Source organism: Acanthaster planci, linkage group LG02, assembly GCF_054643075.1.
Source record: "Acanthaster planci isolate LZ-2023a linkage group LG02, COTS_SCS, whole genome shotgun sequence".
Taxonomy (NCBI): Eukaryota; Metazoa; Echinodermata; class Asteroidea; order Valvatida; family Acanthasteridae; genus Acanthaster; species Acanthaster planci.
The window spans coordinates 31,988,371-32,007,603 of NC_141778.1; the positions used below are offsets into that span (position 1 = coordinate 31,988,371).

Consider the following 19,233-nt stretch of genomic DNA (forward strand, 5'->3'; position numbering starts at 1 on the left):
TTCCGATATCCCCGTCGTAATTCACAGGTCACGTGTTGCTTGCCGGACGCGGCCGGTCGAACAGTCGGTCTCGCAGTCCCTGCTTGGAGGGGCGTTATATCTGCATGTTGTCAAGCGGGTGTTGGTCTGGTATCCGGGCCCCAGGGCCATGTCCCCCCTGCTGAAAGTTTTATGTTGCGGGCCTGTTTTGGCGTGAGTGATATTAGACAGGTCTGGATCAGTTCAAACAACCCCGGCACTGAAATGCTTTGCACCGAGGTAGGCCTACATGTATTTTCTTTTCATATGAAATCCGAAATGGTAAATGTTAAATGAGCAATAGAGCATTTATTTTCTGAGCCATTTGCTCAAAGTACTACCAACGTCCTGCCTGAATAAACACTGGATCGCCATATCCAATCGTATACGCGAGTCACGTACTCAACGCAACAAGAGCTATGACGTGTAATTTTGTTATATAAGCCGTGTTGTGGCCTTTTACTCCAACAACTGTCGCCTTTTTAGTGTGCGTTAGCCTTGGGATCAAATCTGGTCTCTGAAATTTGGAACAAATATACGGGCGCATGATCTGAGCTGCTTTTCACGTGACATAAAAAAATCTATTCTAGGCACATTCTCCACACGGACAAGCCAGGCCGACAAACACGTGCGCGCCATATTACCGCAATTAATGTGAGAAAACGAGGCTATTATTGAAGACCGCCAAAACCAATTATACCCGTCATTCAGAAACAATAGCCCCAAATCATCTTCGCGGAAGCCCAGGGGGCCTATTTTTGTCCTCAACGATCACCGGTACATCTCGCGCGCGGTGGAAACAGGAACAATGCCACATCAGCGCGATTATACAAAACAGGCTGAAACCAGCCACAGGTGGACTTAATGGCTTAAAGAGACGATAATTTCTGACACTTTTAAGTAAATCAGTTCTCCGTGAAATACTTTAGGTCCAAGTCATGTTATTCTTATGCCTCATTGGGTTCCTTGATATTCGTTTTAAAACTCCAGTGATAGTGTTCTTATTGCACCCTGAGTAATTACAGCTTGAACATTTACAAGGTAATCACTGATGTTCCCCTGCAAAAGCTGAACCAACCGCGCAACTACAAGTTCAAAAGTTTTTGAAGTGTGACGAAATGGCCGCTTTAACTCATGGCAGGAGATCAGGATCCATCAAAACAAGACAGACAACAAGGCGCGAAACTGCAAACCGTTTCCGCGCCCAAATGAGGAATATCCTGATTGTGCAGTGCCCGCCTCCGTCTCCGGGGACCAGACTACCGGTCCATCAACACGGAGTGACCTGAGCGGAGAGGGGGAGGTTTATCAGCCTCGTAATCGGGTGATTGGTCCACTGGGAGGGCTGGTAGGATTGGATGAATGATGCATGTGGTCTGCTGCATCACGACCTGTTGCTCACGAACAAACAACAATCGTGATCTTGGGCTTTCTGAAAGGGTAAAATCGGTCACAAACACACCTGTACCGGCAGCTCCTTGAACACACGAGGACGATAAAACTTTCGATGAGAACTCCAAGTAAAAGCAAGTGTGTCTCAGCGGACAAACACACAGTATGTAAAACTGACTTTGACAAACAATATGAACTCAGAAAAAAAAACACAAGAGACAGGATAGGCGTTCCAATTTTGGACCACATTTTCCATTCTTACATCGCCTAACCTGTCCCTTTGTGCAATGCTTAACCAGTACAAGTTCTACTCCAATACATTTTTTTTTCTTATTTTGGCAAACATTTTTTACGGATTTAAGAAGCAGACTTCTGAAATTGTTCATAATTAAATTTACTTCTGACCTCGATATGCAAAACTTATCGTAAGTCAAGCAATCGACAGGTAAAGGCCAACAAACTTCATACGTCGTTGAATACGGCACTAAACTTCGTAATCTGTTGGGAAGTGAAGACTACATAATACACCACATCACTTAAAACCGCTGCTCTGATGTCCGATCCAATTTTGATCAGGTTGCTAAAGGGGTGGGAATGCCCTCTGAACGCCTGGTCCCCCGCGCGCCTGCTTTCAACCGCAACCTTGGGCCGACCATCGGTCAAGGTTGAACTCGGTTAGTAAGAAAAAAAAGGTGGCATTACACCAAACATCTTTGAAACAAAACGGTGTTTTAACAGTCTTTATTGCACAATGTCCTATAGCACTGTGGGTAGACAAGGTTTAATACCGTTCATACGGGAAAATAGGAGTGAGTCAACCTAAAAAAGAAAGACACTCCCTCCCCCCAAAAAAATCCAAAAAATTAAAAATTCGAAAAACAGGAAGATGACAATTCAACGTATAGAAACAACACGCTCAAAACAGGAGATGCAGACTTCCTTTGTCGTGGCTTAAGATTTTACGGAGAAATGATGGATCATAGTAAAGGGAAAACCACCCGAAAAATCCGTCATGTAAACTACCACTTGCACGACACTTTGCCAAGCATCGTCTGTCAAAATCTAATGGACGTCTTTTTTTTTACCGAGGGGGGGGGCAAACACGAGACCAAGTGAGCGCAGTGATGACTTCCCTCTGGCAAGGTTCCCCTCGCTCGCTTGTAAGAGTGCAGGTGAGGCTATGCGGCTCCTGATGACTGCCGACTTCTTGATAAGGTTACGCCGGTGAACTAATGCAAACCGACGTGTATTGGTAACAGCGTCTACCTTCAAGTGGATAGCGTTATATAATGTGTGGTGCAATCTCCTTGCGCGATGGTTTAACTTCAGGCATTTCTGCAATGGCGCACACAGTGTACTCTTTTTTGCATGTTTTGAAAAAAAGAGCAACCTTGGAAACACGTTTAATACTTTCAAAACTCTTATGCGATGAACGTCTACGAACGGTTATTTATACGCAAACAAGTTTATGTACAGTGCACCATAAAAACAAAATGTGCTTCGTGTGTTAATTTAATACCACGTGAACTTCCGAAGACGTGACCAGCGTTTAGAAAATGCCACGAGAAACTAGTAATGGCACAAAGGGCCTCGTATGTACATGTACATGTACTATATGTATCAACAGTTACTTAACATCCTTGCAGGTAAAACAAATGAGAACAAGTTAATAATACGGTATACATACAAGGCTCACTCGTGAATATGCATGGGAGAACAGTGGCTTCTCATAATAACATGGAAATCATCAGAGTTAGTTGATCTTTTCAAGGGTGCCCTCTATCGATTCACATTGAGCGACGGCAGTCATGCATCTTTACGGCAGTGCATAAATCAATTTCTGAACTTACTAAACCTGCTATCAGACCTCGCTGATTTATACTGTGTGCTAAGAATTTGTATATACGACTTGTTACCGCGGATGTGTAAACACCACGGCGATTCGCTCTTGGACATCGACAGAGGGCGCGCCAAGTGTAAACAAAATAATATCATCAACTTGTCTTGAGATGAGGACGTACCACCACTTGACCCAGTTATTCGTTTTTTTCGATCTTCGGCAAAGCCTCAAGTGTCCTAAATACCCAGACAGTACTTGAGATTCAGAATTTTGATAAATGCGTGTAAGGAATACTGCAAAAATAGAACTCTTGCGAGCACCAGCCAAAGTTGTCACTCAGGAAATTATTGTCTTTTGAAAAGTTCTGTCGAATCTTTCGTGTGTGTAGCTCGCCAGATGTTGCACATACCATGTGGGTAAAAACAGTTACGCCGCGTTTTCGGAGAAAGGGAGATTATTTGACAATGTCGAACAGGAAATAAAAAACCCTGCGGGTTTTTAATGGTTTGGACAGCAGTTGCGGGTGTAAAAATGAGGTGGAGGGGAAGCTTTTGTCCCAGGAAAAAGGTTTTCTACGGACGGCTGCCTTAAGGCCAACCAACTTGTGCTCATCGTGACTGTTTGTAATGACCTCTTTTTGAGGGTTCAGGCTCGTGTGACGGTGAATTTGGCCAATTGCAGCAGGGGAGAAGAGGACGAGAGATGCGTGCACTGCGTGGGCAGTAGGCATAGGGGAGACCTGGGGGAGGTTTCGCAATGGCGTCTCCACAAGCGAAGCAGTTACAGGTAGTTGAAGTCTTTATGGAGTAGGAAAAAAATCATTATAATGGATAGCCTACCTCCATGTACACAGGTGGTGAATTTCATGAACGATGTCTTTATACCAGCACTGCCAACTGGGAACATTACAACATTTTCGAATTGTTATAATGTCTCCCCATATATGGATATGGATGTAAACACACTTTGTCAAGTTCAGTAGAACAAGAGTTTACATTTAAATTTAAATCACGACTCTATGAAAACAAAAGCAGGCAATCATAATACGCGCAGGCCTATTCAGATTTTCCAAAATAATGTAACGAAATTATCCCTTTTGTGAAGCTGCATTTGAAGATATTATTTCAGTGTACGTTTAAAATGTCATACTCAATTTACAGTCATACTCTCGGTAAAGATGAATCCCCTCATCAGCTGAAAAAGAGCCACGTTGGGCCAGAGTGCTCATTTTTGTTGGTAGCTACGCGACCGCAAATGCACACATTTCGTAGTCGTTCGTGAACCAGCCAAGTGCAGTTCCTATCAAAGGAGCCTCCGTTGTTAGGAAAATTGCGCCCTCTGTTGGTCGCAATCGGTGCTCTTACTACCTGACTGACAAACGAAATTATGCACCTTGCAATTTAACCATTAACATGTCTTCTCAAACCAGAGTGTTATGTCGGGAATAAGGCTACTGATATTACTGTGGCATCACTTTTGTTCTTAAGAGGTTGAAGTTCCACCGGGATGGACAAGTAGCTGTGACAATCGCATCGGTTTGAGAGTTTTAGTATTATAGTTGAACCCCGGGTCCAGGGGCCGTGTGTCGTGTACTGTTTCTCCGATTCTGTCACAGTGCGGTATGGAGACATGGTCGGGGCCATCTGCAATCGCCGAGGCGCCAAGCTTTCATCGCATACCGCCTGGGCACAGCTGCATCCCTTTGAGTGGTCCGCAGCCCCCCATGTGCCAGAACTATCGGCTTACCGGTTGGTTTACGCACGCGGCCAACTTTTGACACCGGCTCCCGCGTTTGCACTTTGCTCTATGTCACTGCACTTGGGGCAGCCGCTAATGGGCCAGAGCATGTTTGCGAAACTTTGAATAAAAGACACAAATTAGTATTTAAGTTAGATACACTATTCATGGTATCGATTTGATGTACACCATATTCGTTATATTGAATCGACCGAATCCGACTTATCCAAAACAAAGTGAATCCGACGATTTCCTTTTTTAATGCGAGACTGCTAAAACCATCAAGAATTTGACGCTGCATGCACCGTTTTCAACGCTGCAGCACCACAAACCATACACATAGAAGTTTCTTCTTGAAGGGGTGTCTTGTTATTATACCCATATTCGTGTTTTGCACCATGAAATTCATCACCGCGTGCTCACCAACGTGCATTTGTCTTTCATTTTGTGGGTCCTTCCGGTGGCAATTGACCGTACAACTGACGGAATTCTCGTTAAAATTTCACACATAACGAGCGCGGCGAAAGTATTCTGGCCAGAAATTTTGCGAGCAGCATCTGAACTTGTTTATTCCCCAATGGAAAAACCATCCGCGGGAAAAAGCCGGCACACCCGTCCCAATCTCAGCTTGTTTACTAAATAACGATAAAGGGCCACGAGCTGGTTGAATCAACTTTCCCCGTTTGTAATCACAAGGAGACCTTCGAGATATTTGTGGTCATAGCTGCGAGAAGGTAAAGCAGTTTTTCGACAAGATTACACATTTTTAGGGCAGCAACAACGACCACAAGGAATTGAAAAGTGCTGCCGATGTCCAGCGGCCAGGGAAACTGTAGGGAAGATGAATATCCCGGACCAAATTTTGAATGGTTTTAGGTTCACGCACTCGCTTTTCCTTTTGGTATAGTACAATATTTTAATAATTTTTGCACCTGTGAAGTCAGCTCGTTGAAGGAATAACACGTCCAAATGTAGACACTATATACAGGTCAACGAACGTGTCCCTTTTAACGTCCTACTTCTGTTGAACTCAAACTTTAGCAATGAATTCCAAATGGTCTGAGATCGCGATGCTGTCAATGTAACAAGGTCGTATATGTGTGTTGTGATTCGATTTTGGAATGTCGACCTGTTTTCTTCCACTGTGGACACGAAATAAGCGCTATCAAACTTGGACATTTGTTGGAATTTCGTCAAGATATGCCAAAGCATAACAAAGACGACACTTTAACAGTCTTTAAACAGCATTTTATTCGATAAGGAAAAATACAGCCCAGTGTTAGTCAGATGGCACAAGCCGAACAAACCAGATGGTGTTTCGGCTGGCAATGTGTTTCTACTTTCATGTGGCCGGAGTAACCTACAAAAGCTCCGCAGAGTCAGCTCCCTGCCTTAGCAGAAGCGACCCCTCATCGGTTGAAAAGAGCTGCGCTGGTCAGGGTTGTGCATTTTCTTGGTAGCGCTGCGACCGTAACGTGTGCATTTCCCACAGTCGTCCGTTAACCAGCGAAGTTCAGTTCCGAGCAAAGGTGCCTCCGTTGCTAAGAAAATTGCGCTTTCTCTTAGTCCAGCTTGAGGCCCAAAGCAAGTCTGACAACTCGACTTCGCCACACCAAGGCACCCAGCTAGTATGGCATTTGAACGTACAATGATTCTGCAAGAAGGCCTCTACCGAAACGCCAATCAAACATTTCACGGACGGTGCAAAAAAGAAACTCTCCCTAAAGTTAGGTGGGACATTAAAATTCACGCGAAAGACTGCAACGACCAGGTCTCGTCATCTTTTGCTCTGTGAGCTGGCTATGTGCATCTTGCTGAGCCCCGCAGTCCAGCCCGCAACCCTTGTCCGCGTCACTGACACGGATCTGACGATAATGAAAGCCCTCTCGCGGTGACCCTTGGCAAATCAAACAAACATTTCGTCAGGATTAAAAACATTAGCGGGAATTAATGGCGGTGGTATACGACATTGGAGTTTTGCCGTATAATTTTTTCAAAGCTGACAGATTTTCAGGTTCGTTGTTTACTTCAGGTATCAATCGACTGATTTAATGATTTGTGTTCACTACTTTGTGAATAAAATCAAGAAAAACGCTGTTTGTTTCAACGCTCAATAGCGCAGCTCGTGTAATCTGTCTTGCAGAACGAACCATGTACATACCTGAGGGCGTTCCTGGGTGAATGGCCAATGCACTGATCAAAGACGGTACTTTTTCTACGCATTTGAGTAGTGGTCGGCAAGTTTACTTTCAAGTTGTGTACATATTTCATTACAATGAAACGCTTAGTCGAATTAACACAATTTTTGAAAGGTACTACACACATCAACAAACCCAGAAGAGTGCGATCATTTACGAAAACGCCTACAGGATGTTCTCCCTGTAAAATGAGGGCTGATGCGGCATCATTCATGTGTGAACACGCGTTCATGTCATGTGCGTCGGTCAAAAGCCATCCACACATCAGAACACTTTCTCAATCGACAAACTACCCGTAAATTATGCTCAATAAGGACATTCTGACTAAAGATGACAGGTCAAACGTCTGGAAATTGCAGATTGCCCAAGAAACCAGGCCTCGCCAAGGATCTCGGAAAGGCGGGGCCGTATTGACCGTTGCCGCTAATTTTGGACTATACCATTATCTTCAGGGGCAAAAGAGAGATGGCGACATTTGTTGCTTGAAGAAAACTTTTTTCATAAAGAAAGTGTAACTTCAAACCGACCAAAATTGTGTTTTGCCAATCAATTACAATTATCTGTTTTGTGTGTTTGGGGCGTATCGAAGGCGTGTTGATGGCTTTTACTGTAACTCCTTTCACGTAGATTCCTCCAACAGCTATACGCGCACCGCACGTATACCCAAACTGTAATACCCGCTGCATATGTAGAGTTTCCGGTGCACTTCTCATATGGCGTTGTGCTACGTGGAATAAGAATCTTATGTTGCGCCCGTTCACAGCTATGATATTGAAACGAACTGTACTTATTTAATTTCAAGTAAGATATTTAAAGATTGGCGGTCCGGCTTTTGAGAATTAACCAATGATGTAATAACACCAATAGAGGGAAAGGTCTTCCAGGTCCAACATCTTGAGACCATGGCTTTATTAGAAGTTCACATTTGAGTGATGGTAGGAAGAGACCTTTTATTTAGCTGTTAGATATTCTTTTGACAGTTAATGCTGTTGTGTCATGTTATGTCATCTTATATACTAAAGCATTCTTCATCGATCTGCATGTGTGCAGTTGGATATTAAACGAACCAATTCAAACGAGTCACTGACCGTTGAGAAAACAATGCCAAGAATCTTTGAACAAGAAATTGCAGCGCTGTAGATAATGAACCCACCTCTCCAGTCCCGGTTCGGAGAAAATGTGTATAATAAAAAGCCTCCAAAGAGGAAGAGTGTAATTGCGCAACCTCGGGGAGGCATTTTTGATAAATCCTCGCTCCCGGAGGATTGTGACAGTGAGTGGACTCGCGGGAGTTGTAAAGCTGAAGCAGAAGACTACCGTGAATATGCCAACGGCCGTGTGACCGACATACCCTGGCAACATTCAGTCAAAAAAACGGCGCAACCCACCCACTTATCTCTTACACATTTATGAAGTGACACGTGAGGCCCGCTAGGCGAGCACTGATAAGCTGGTCAATGCCCCCCAGCCCTCCAACCCAAAAAAGCAGAAGCGTTCGACAACAGCCAGCTGTACTCATAATGTTGAGTGCAAGGAGTTACAACTAAATTTTGGCGCAAAATGCTCTGATACGACCAAGCATATTATATCTCTTAATACACGGCACTCATCTCACAAATACTCAAAAACTTTAATACCAAACCAAATAGAGTTTACTGCGGTTTTAGTCTACGAGTTCGAAGTGTAATGCGTTCAGACATAATAATCAATGCTCAAAAATAATGAACATGATTAGGAGGTACAGTGCTGTAATGTTGTCATGCTGTATAATGTAGCTGAACACTATTTCATTAATCCGCTTCCTGCTGTAGCACTCTCATACTATGTTAAAGCCATACAAGTAACAGGTTGTACAATGCCTGTTGAAGTACAACTACAGTACATGTACAACTGTACATGTACAATTTTAAGTATCTAAAAAGAGAAGGAACGATAAAGATACAAAGTACACTCTTACCGGTTCAACAAACTTGTTCTTTCATCCACTGTAGATGTGGTACGTTAGACCAATTCTAAACTTGATTCCGTTCCCAGTGAATTCCTCTGTTGGTCTTGAAGTTGAAGTATGGAGATGTACATTTAACAAGTAGTACAACCCATCAACAGGAATCAGCAGGCCTGTAGACGGCAAAACAGGATAACAGGGGAGAAATTTCGTTAATTGACTTAAGCCTGGCGCCAGAACAGAATTACATGCGGGCAGGGAACAGAAGAGTCTCTTGTGGCAGAGAACCATGCTGTTTCATTCCGGTGCACAAGGTTTGCTAAGTTCGTCACTTCAAGCTGTCGAAGTTTCCCCCTTGCGAACAAGTAACGCTGTTGATAACAGCAGGGCTGCGATCACGGCGCAACAGATCTTGAAAGGACCACCAATTCCCCGACTGGAAGCCCGTCCAGGTGCGAAACGCATCAGCTCCGGAAACCGCTCCAGCAACTTCTCACCTCACCCGCTCATCCCCGGCCATGTCGCCAGCGGTCTGGCAGACGACGAGACGGGAGAGAGTGGCCTGCAACGTGGTGATGATCCTGCATGCCCGGTCCAAAATGTCACACAGGGCGGACAGGTAGGCTGGGTTGTGATAGGCGTAGACCATCGGTAGACAGTGCCACTCAAAGACGGGCGAGAAGTCGTGTGAGAAAGAAACACTGGGCAAAACAATTCTCTCAACGTGGCACCTGAGACATGCACTAGGAGTACTTCACTTGCATCGTTGCTACCTTTTCCATGTTATGAAAGATCTGGTTGTTCCACTGATGGTACGACAGTTGACCCTTTCTCCCATGCAATGGCGGTACCAAATTATACCGACGACCCTGCAGATGTCACCCGGGTCCTCTACCCACACAGCACACTGGGGACACAAAACCTAGACAAGCCGTGTGAATACATATCATTATACTCTGTACTAAAGATCACACGATATTAGAAGCAGATGGGTATTTGGTTGTTATTCCGAAGGGCATTGGCCACTAAAAAGGGGGAGGAGGAGACAGAAATCCACCCCAGGACCACAGAACTAATTTCAATATTGGTGACTTATGCTTTCAGGATTTTCCCCAATAATGATCATGCAAGTAAGAAGGGCCAAAATAGGGACCGTCGCGGCCTGCCATGGCCCCGGGATTTCCGAGTTTCTTTCGGGGATAAAGGTGACGGCGAATGACCCACGGTGGCCTACATTTCCGTTATTGAATTGTGTCACCTGTGGCATTTTGGAACACGGGGGAAAAAGACATATTTGGACCAAATGCACATCCGTTTCCACCTCGTCGGATCTGCCCCATTGCTGGCACAGCAGCACGGTGTTCTGCATCACTGTGATTATGTCAGCATCGGTCCGTGTTCGGTGTGGACTGTGGTTCTAAGGAGCTGAACTATTTGACAGAATTAACCCTAACCCCTTAGGGTGTATATAAAATCATATTGAAATTTGAGAAAGCAGGACTGCTGCAAACATAATTATGTACTGTTGCACTGCACGAAATAACACACTTTGGGAAAGGTTGATATATCTCATAATAATGTAAACGGTGAGTGACCGTGCCTTGTTTCATTTTTATACTCTACAATCGTTACTATCTTCGGATTTCGACAAGATGTGGCCTGTGAATATGCGCCATTTCTAAGATCTCAGCGGGGCTCTTGGTTCGAGCGGTAAACGAGCGAAGACACAAAAAACAGCTTATCAGGCTTATCGGGGAAGAGAGGGCAGGAAGGTCACATCCGTTGTCAAGATGTTCCCGCCAGAGGTCGCTAACTAAGGTCAACTAGACCATCGGGACTGTTCCGCTCGCTGGCCCTGTGTGCAGCTGGTAGTGGTAATCAGCAGCAAATCGGTGTACGTGCTCTGAGAGGGATAACGTCACATATTGAAGGAACTTGCAGGAATGAGCCTCTTGCATGCATGTGCAACCAATACTGTGGTCTTGGTTTGCCCATTCTGGGATTACCCTTCCGAGAAAAGCGCACGCGCGATTAGGGAACGATTTTGTGGAACAGAGAATAATCCATGTAGAGTACCGCAGTTGGTTCAAGCCGTCGAAACAGCGTCAAGGTGCGTTATTCGGCGGAGGGTGGGCGTAGTAATCAACATCATTACGACAATCACTGAAAAGACTTCATCTTGAAAATAATATGCGTTGCTAGCAAACCCTAAAATGCCGGTCTAAGAATTGTTTTGACCGCATATTTCACGTGGGCCAACTGATGCTGTAACTGAGCGAATGGTGGGAAAACCTTCCCCCTACAGGTCGGTCACAGAGCGGGGCCAATTCCCCAAACAGGATGACGGACCACAGGATTCTTAACCATGTCGTACAAACAATGGGGGTTCTCGCTTGATAAAATCGCCAGACTGTTCACTTGAAAAGAAGCCGAACCGCCAGCTCGCATCATTTCTGCATCCACAGGATTTGACTGGTACACGGAACAACAGTGTCTGCCTTCCGTTTTATTCACTCTGCGAGCCCATGCATATCTACATGCTCAGTATCAGCTTATTTGAACATCAGGATGGGATCAGTTTCAAGGCTCAGGCTTTCGGTTTAATTGGACCACGTAGTTGAAATTAAGCCTCATCGGAACTAATTTGACTCAAAATCTAACACAGAGTTAAGCTGTAACATTTTACGATACGCGACACCTTGATAACAATGTAGAAGGCGAAACAGAAATATTCGACAGCTCCCCCCCCCCGTATTCTCACTTACTCTGCTGGCCTTAAGTTAAATCCGCAGATGTCATCAAGGGCTGCTCTGGTCCGACCATATGGAGGTAGTCCTTTAAATCCCCTCTCCGAAGCTAAGACCGAGGAATGTCGCAACCCGGTACCGAGTCCCACGGGCCGCCGACAGATGGCGGCGATTTCATGCACCTTGTCTTTAGTCTTTCGCTCGCTTTTCTGTTTTTACTTTTTTAAGGTGACCCAAGCTTCATTTGGTTTCCATTTCCGTTCCAATTTGTCGTATTCTCGTGTGACTTTTTTCCTTTCAAGGGGAGTTCACACTAGGCCGAGTTGAATGGGGTTATGGTTCATGCAAGGTCAACACGTGGCAATGATCGGTACAAAATAGGACATTAACAATATTTGTGATATTTACTGGCACAGGAGTGTATTGTGGTATGAAAAAGAAGATAGCCTAATTAGCCATGTTTGGAAGTTATGAGTTCTTCTCTTCCACATTACCTGGTAATACAGAATAAAACACAACAAAACTTTCCATGTAAAACGCACACACACAAATCAAATCTAAAAACATTGTAAAGAATGTAGCACACAACAGAAAACACCAAATCGAGGGTAGCTGAAACAAAACTACACACAAAACATGAAAGTAAATGAAACAAACAGAATCAACATCAGCCTTCAAAAAATTATCAAAATGACCAAAGCAGGTGCCTCACTGTTGCTTTCACTGACTCCATATGGACACAAATTTTACTTGGTTTACAATGCACCAGCCCCATGTTCGGCTCCATTTGATTTCAGTTACTGCAGCTGCTAAATAAAGTGTTACAATGATTTTACAACTTTGAGCCAAAAATCCGTTGGGCAAGTTCACGTCATTTCATAGTTCTAGTAATTTTAACCGAACACTTAAAATAGAGAAAGGCAGATGACTACTGAATGCACGTAGCTCACTTTGTCTTGGCCATGTCACGTTTGCTTATTGTAAAGAATGACAGCATTGAAATAAATGATTCATTCATTCATTCAAATCTACAGTGCCGATCATACAGGCTCATTCACCCAGTTATTTGTGCGGCCAGTCCAATATAAAATATATGAGGAATAAAAGAACAATGTCCCTGCAAGATTGTTTCTTCGGCTAGTTACAGTCCCTTGACAAGTCACTAATCACTTCAGGCGTAAGAGCGTTCAGAAACGAAGTCAATAATAAGTTCAGTAGAGGGAAAGTATAGAGGGAAAAAGTACCTATGCTGGCTCACAACTAATAATGTAGTTGCATTGAACGTTTTTATTTAATTTTTTTTTGGGGGGGGTGTAGAACTTGGCAAGTTGCCGGAGAAGCCACTTTGGGCATGTCTAGCTTCTCCAAATGGCCTTTAGAGCAGAAGGTATTGCACAGACTGGTTCCCTGCACACAGCATTTTTTTCATATCACTATTTTTATCAACCAATCTCTTGACGTTAGCGCCGAGTGCTCACCAGGCATTTATATCGAATGAAGTGCCTTGTTTACCTATGTGCTCTGGTTCATGTGAATATGTCACGACAGGCACGAGAGAGACCAGATTTGACGTCAGTAATTCGGGCCGATTGCTTCTTGAGAAGCCGGCTAAACATGCTCCGACTGGATGCGCGCCCCCGATTGGTTATCGCCCCTACCACGTCACATGCGTACCCACAATCCTAGCTTTAACGTCATCCGTGGGTGTAATCTGGGGATAGGGGACAAGTCGTGGAGACGTTCATGCCGTAGATAGCACGACGATAATATCGTCGCTGCTTGTAGCAACCTCGGCCGATCGAAAACGAAAACAGGTAAACAGCCCCACAAAAATGTCAAAATGTCAACTGAAGTGATCATGTTGCTCTGTTTACATCAGACAGCGGTTTCGATCCTTCGGGGGGGACAGAGAATCGAGACTTAGTAAACTGGTTTTGAGACATTTGTGTGTTTGTTCCAAAATTTGCTTTATTAATATTAAGACAACAGTTTCCGTTTCTATTTCGAACTTCTTTTTAACAAAAACTGCTGTGCGTTCGGTTTCGTTCAGAATCACTGGTTGCTCAGAATTAATACTGGGGTTTGCTCATTTATGGATGTGCTTCGGTTGCATATCCATCAGTTATTTTCAGACTGTAAAATATAAGATGGTGAAACTACATCACAGTCATCTATATGGAGGTTTGAAATCAGCAAAATCACCAAATCTGCAGGAAAAATTACAAAATAATGTTCTTGTGAACACAATATATTATAAAATATATTAAATATTTAAATATTTTTTTTAATATTTATTTTTTTTAAATAATCAAAATTCTTGTGAGGACATTAGGACAGTTCGAATTGTCATTACGTTACCCACTGACCCCAAGCATCCTGTAATACACTTATTACTTTCCGGTCGGACTAAGAAACATAAACAAACAGCCTCATGAGTCCTGACTAACCGGGAAAAAAGTCAAAGAGCCAAAATCTGAAATGAGCACGGAGAGGCCGGGGGAAAAACCACAGCAACCTGCACGTCCTGTCTTGATCTTCTTACAATATCAACGCGGTAAAGAAAAAAAATTAATCATAACAAACACGACTCTTCCCCCTTTTCGACGGACAGGCAAACGACACGGCTCTTCCAATCAGCTGTCACGAGGTTCCTCAGGCCGGGTTCTCACGACCAAAGGCTCCGGGTCCGGATTGGATCGAGTGACAGGCCCGGAGTGGGATACAGGGAGTTGACAACCGGACTGCACTTCGTGCCCGACCACCCACCGATTTCACGAAGACAGGAGGGATCCGGAAAAACAGAAAGGGTTCTCTCTCTCTCTCTCGTTCGAAACAACAGGATAATAATGGGTGCTGCGAATAGTCAGGAAATTACCACTTTTAGTAATCTGATGACTGACGGACGGTTAACCTCGCAGTTTCTGACCAGTGTTTGGTCTTAAGTAGTGTGCATACTGTACCAAGGAGAAAGTTAAGAACAATTGGAAAGAAAGAAAACGACGGTTACCAAAACAAAACCTGAATATCTGAGACAGGTTTGATCAAAAACGTATTTTTAAAACTAAAAGACCTCCAAACATTCAAGGGGATGTTTGCAGGGGACACATTCAGTTGTTACAAGTCTGGAACAACGTACAATTATTGATCAATATAATATCCAAACCAAAATTTTTAAACAAGCAACATTCATCTAAATTAATTTCCAAACACAGTCTTAAATAAGGTGAATACACCCCAAACCGTCCGAGTGCATTCATTTTGGAGGACCAACAAGGGCCGAAAGGACGTATGCAATGCGCCCTCTGGCGGTGCAAATGATTTATCTTCGACACAACTAAAGTGTCAAGAGCTGACGGCTGGAGCCCACAGAACAACTCTTGCTCACACAAAATACAGCATACAATGGCAATCGAGAGTTCAAAAACAGTATCCTGTCATTCGCAGTCGGCTTTTGTGCTACAATTTACTTTAGTGATCCCCAAAGCTCTGAAATACACACCACTCAAGTCGGATGTGATATAACATTATACCTAAGTAATCATAATACTTCCTGGATCGAACAGCAGGTCACCGCCATGGTGTTCAAGAACTTGTTTAAGTCCCCTTGTCCTCTCCATGAAATTGAATTGCTGTGCGGAAAAGCCAAATGGCCTGTATGCAATCATGTAACACTACGGTCAGAGGAAACTCATACTCGCATATCCGTACTAACACTGAGCTCTGCCTCAAGCTATAGTACTCATCAAAATGTACTGGCTACTACAGTTATCAGCTGCAATTTCTTTATTACAATAGTGCCAGATGTATCGATTTCAAACTATCATTTCAATTTTGATGTCTTCGACAGGTTCGAACCAGAGGCTAGGGCATTATATCAGGAAGAGTTCATCTGGACAGGCTAAATTCAATTTAAAACTGCCAGTTTATGGTTTTTGCCACTACTTTCTCACAAAGCACCTGAGCGAGTCTACGAGCACCACGCAGCGAAGATGAGAAACCTAATCGCTCGCCGCGTTCTCTCGGCTTCGGATTGCAGTAATCATATCGTTCTTGTATCTGGCAACTTTTTAAACCTTTTTATATGACACCGGTCCTGAACTTGGTAGGTTGCGGTTGGATACAATCTCTTCGGGTCTTGAAACATGAGCCGTGACCCGGAGCTAGAGCACGATATGCATAGACTGCTAGTACAAGGGGGGATGGGTGATGAGATTCCACATACCGGATATGACCGATTACAAGAATGACTTTGATAGCTTTCACCTGCATTCCCAATCGTCGAATGGCAATTGTTCGCAAAGAGTTCGTGGCCAAACTGCGGAGTTCACAGCAGAATCCATATCCACACCACGCATTTTCTCAGACATTAACTTAAGGCATTTTAAGTTTATCAGTCTTACCATTGGTTAGTTTATGGTTTTTGTTACATAGCCCACGTTTTGCTATATAATAAAACACGATGTCTCGTCGTACTAAACGTGTATGTGCCAATGCAGAATGCGAGAGAATGTTCTAAATTTGTCTGTTGACTGTGAATATGGAAACTGTGCTCTTGGACAGCAGGCTACATGGGTATAAACTATAAGCGATGATGATCTTCATGCAACTACATTGCAAGTTAGCATGTTGTACCGTTAGCCCAGGTTGGGCGTTCTCTTCATTTACACTACGACTGACCATGGACTCACGTCCGGGGTACAAAAGTCCCACTACAATGCGGTTTTTTTTTTCAACGGTGTTTTCTCACATTTTTACATGGCGAACACAGCTTCGTTTGCAAATAGTCTTATATCCCGAATTCCAAAAATGCTGTGTTGAAATTACTAAATACACCCGCAGACAATATATTTTGCAGGAAATTTTGCGAAACTCCACGCTTTCCGTCGCGATTCGTGAACGAACCCACGTCCGTCTACAGTACGCATTTGCGCATGCACCAAAAACGGCCTCCAAGCTCAGCAAACATTGTCAGTTATGTTCTCTAGAGCTAGGTCTACGCTCCACTGGAAATGCGTGGAGACACGCCGACAACAGACCTAGCCGTAGCTTTCGAAGCCCGTTTCGGACACGGCCTTGTCTGCGCAAAATGCATTGTAACAGACCGCCCCCTACGCCAGCGCGGAAGAGCGAAGTCCAACCTGGGCTAGATGTACCATATGCTACGCATGCATACTGCAGCATCACTCTCGATCCCCCAAAAGCCAGGATCTAAAGTGGGGAAAGACTCCGTCCTTTGGCTATGTGTTTTTTAAAACAGCGTTCCAGGGTTAGAACGTTTTCTACATGAATTTAGAGGAATATTAGCCCCTAGAAATGATTCCATCGAATTTTGCGAATCCCCTTAGCTTTTGCTGTTTTTCAAATAAACGACTAAGCAGAAGGAAATCAAGCCAACTGTCTGAAGATTGCTGTGTTGTAAGGTTGCCGTCTCGTGAAATGGTGACCTCGTGAACGAGGCCCATTGCGAAATTCCACCTCCCACCGTACCCGAAGAACCACTAGGAACCAAACCCCACCCATGCATTTTAGCAGAGTCGCCTCAAAAGCAATTATTTCGATCAAACGGTGATCTCGTCGGAAGTAAGGGCTCGGAATCACCAGACATGTCGTTGCCAATGAAAGAGGCACGCTAGCGCTGCCTGACAGGCTGGGCAACTGGCGTCAATTTTATACGAGCTTCTTTCCTGCATGTCTGCTCGTATATTACAACGCGCATGCATCGTTTAATTATGCAGATGAGGAAACCCTCTCTGAGCGGCCATCAACGTATGCCATGCATTGAGTGATGCGGATGCATCAATGTCCATGATCCACAGCGGCCGCAAACAGAAAATAAATCATTCATATATCCAGATGTTTCCGGATCATTCTGTTTTTCCTTTTTTCTTTTTTTTAATCAATTTGGGGAATCGCTAATGAGCAGGGCTAGAAGCAATACACTTTTAATCTATAAACAGCGGATAAAACCGCATAACGTTCATCTACCGATACGTCTGTTGTCCCGTGCTTTGTCTCAATAAATTTTATACTGCAGTAATTACTTTGTCATTTGTAGCACCTGAACTGTGGATTTTAGTTTTAACCTGAAAAGTATAAGACTTGAGAAATGGGTGGTGGATACGGTATGAGCAATGTTCATTTTATCTGAAGGAAATCACACGTAACTTGCGTCCCCTGAATACAAGCGCAAGTGCCACCGGACATATTCGGGCTACAGCCGTGTCCGAAACTGGCTTAGAGCTACGGATAGGTCTATTGTCTACGCGTCTCCACGCATTTCTAACGGAGTGAAGACCTAGACGTAGCTCTAGACAAGAGATTCGGATGCAGGCTACGTTTTACATACAAAAATCCTTATCTCTGACCATGCAGTTAAATTACATTAAGCAAATCTCTTTAAAATCATGAGGCTGGCGAGGACGTCGACAAAACTGGACAGTGACATTGGCAAGAAAATCCCTGTTGGCGATGGCCACCACTTTACATGCCAGCAAAGTTAGTACTCCAATAGCACACGTTTTTTGATTAACACTACGGCCCCAAACCCTCAAATACTAGTAAAGGTGAACAAAACATGAGCCGAAAGCCGCACAAGTCTGTGTGTACACTTGAACAAGAAAGTCATCCGGTGAAATGTGGAGGCGCGAACACAGCGCTTGACAACTAACATAAGATATGGGAGCAAACAAGAGAGGGCGCTGAGCCTCTGAAAACTATTTCAGTATTTCATGTACATGTAATTTTCTGTGGTGGTCTTCAGACACTTTTGTACAGGGGCACGGCTGGATTACAAGGGATTATGATGTGGTGTCCCTATAGAGAAAAGCAATGGTAAACAATGTTAATTGAAGAATGTTAAATAGGGCGCTTGTGGTGACTGATCGCTGTGTAAGTGGTGCCCACTCGCACGGTGGTCCATCGCTCTCAGTGTAAAATTGTTTAGACGAACAGCAATAAAATAAGCGAACTTTGGACAGGCCGGCCCCTGACCACGAAAGACCCATAACTGGCGTAAACACAGCCTGGTGTCCGAAATTACAGATTAAATAACCTGTTATGTCACAGAGCATTCAAGCTTAGATTTGATTTTCGATGCATCCTTTCGATGCAGAAATTCGAAATAAATTTAGGGCTAGTAAAAGCGCCCTAACAACTACAAAATCTTGTCTGGCGGTATAAGACCTGAAATAACTGAATTACAAATACCTGACCAGACATTTGAACTAACGTTCTCACTATAGGTTAAAAAACTTGAATGCATTTGCATTCACACTTACGTTTAAAAAGCTGATATTAAAAATGCTACGTCTAGTTAATTTGTTGTAAGCGTTTACAGGTGTACCTTTTATTGCTAAG

At 43.9% G+C, this 19,233-nt stretch overlaps 2 protein-coding genes across 4 annotated transcripts in view; both read right to left on the reverse strand.

The window, feature by feature from the left end:
- spata5 (spermatogenesis associated 5) overlaps positions 1-19,233 on the reverse strand; it is a 96,635-nt gene that overhangs the window by 53,016 nt on the left and 24,386 nt on the right. For both annotated transcript variants that reach the window (XM_087129961.1, XM_087129959.1), the window contains exon 16: positions 9,143-9,303. The gene's annotated coding sequence lies outside the window, so the exon portion shown is untranslated. The remainder of the gene's footprint in view (positions 1-9,142; positions 9,304-19,233) is intronic.
- Positions 1-19,233, reverse strand: part of LOC110976835 (protein sprouty homolog 3-like) — a 48,698-nt gene that overhangs the window by 24,107 nt on the left and 5,358 nt on the right. Inside the window, exon 1 of one of the 2 annotated variants that reach the window (XM_087129992.1) lies at positions 9,143-9,284. The exons of the other annotated variant lie outside the window; for it this stretch is intronic. The gene's annotated coding sequence lies outside the window, so the exon portion shown is untranslated. Of the gene's footprint in view, positions 1-9,142; positions 9,285-19,233 lie in introns of those variants that run through there. 2 annotated transcript variants of the gene reach the window in all.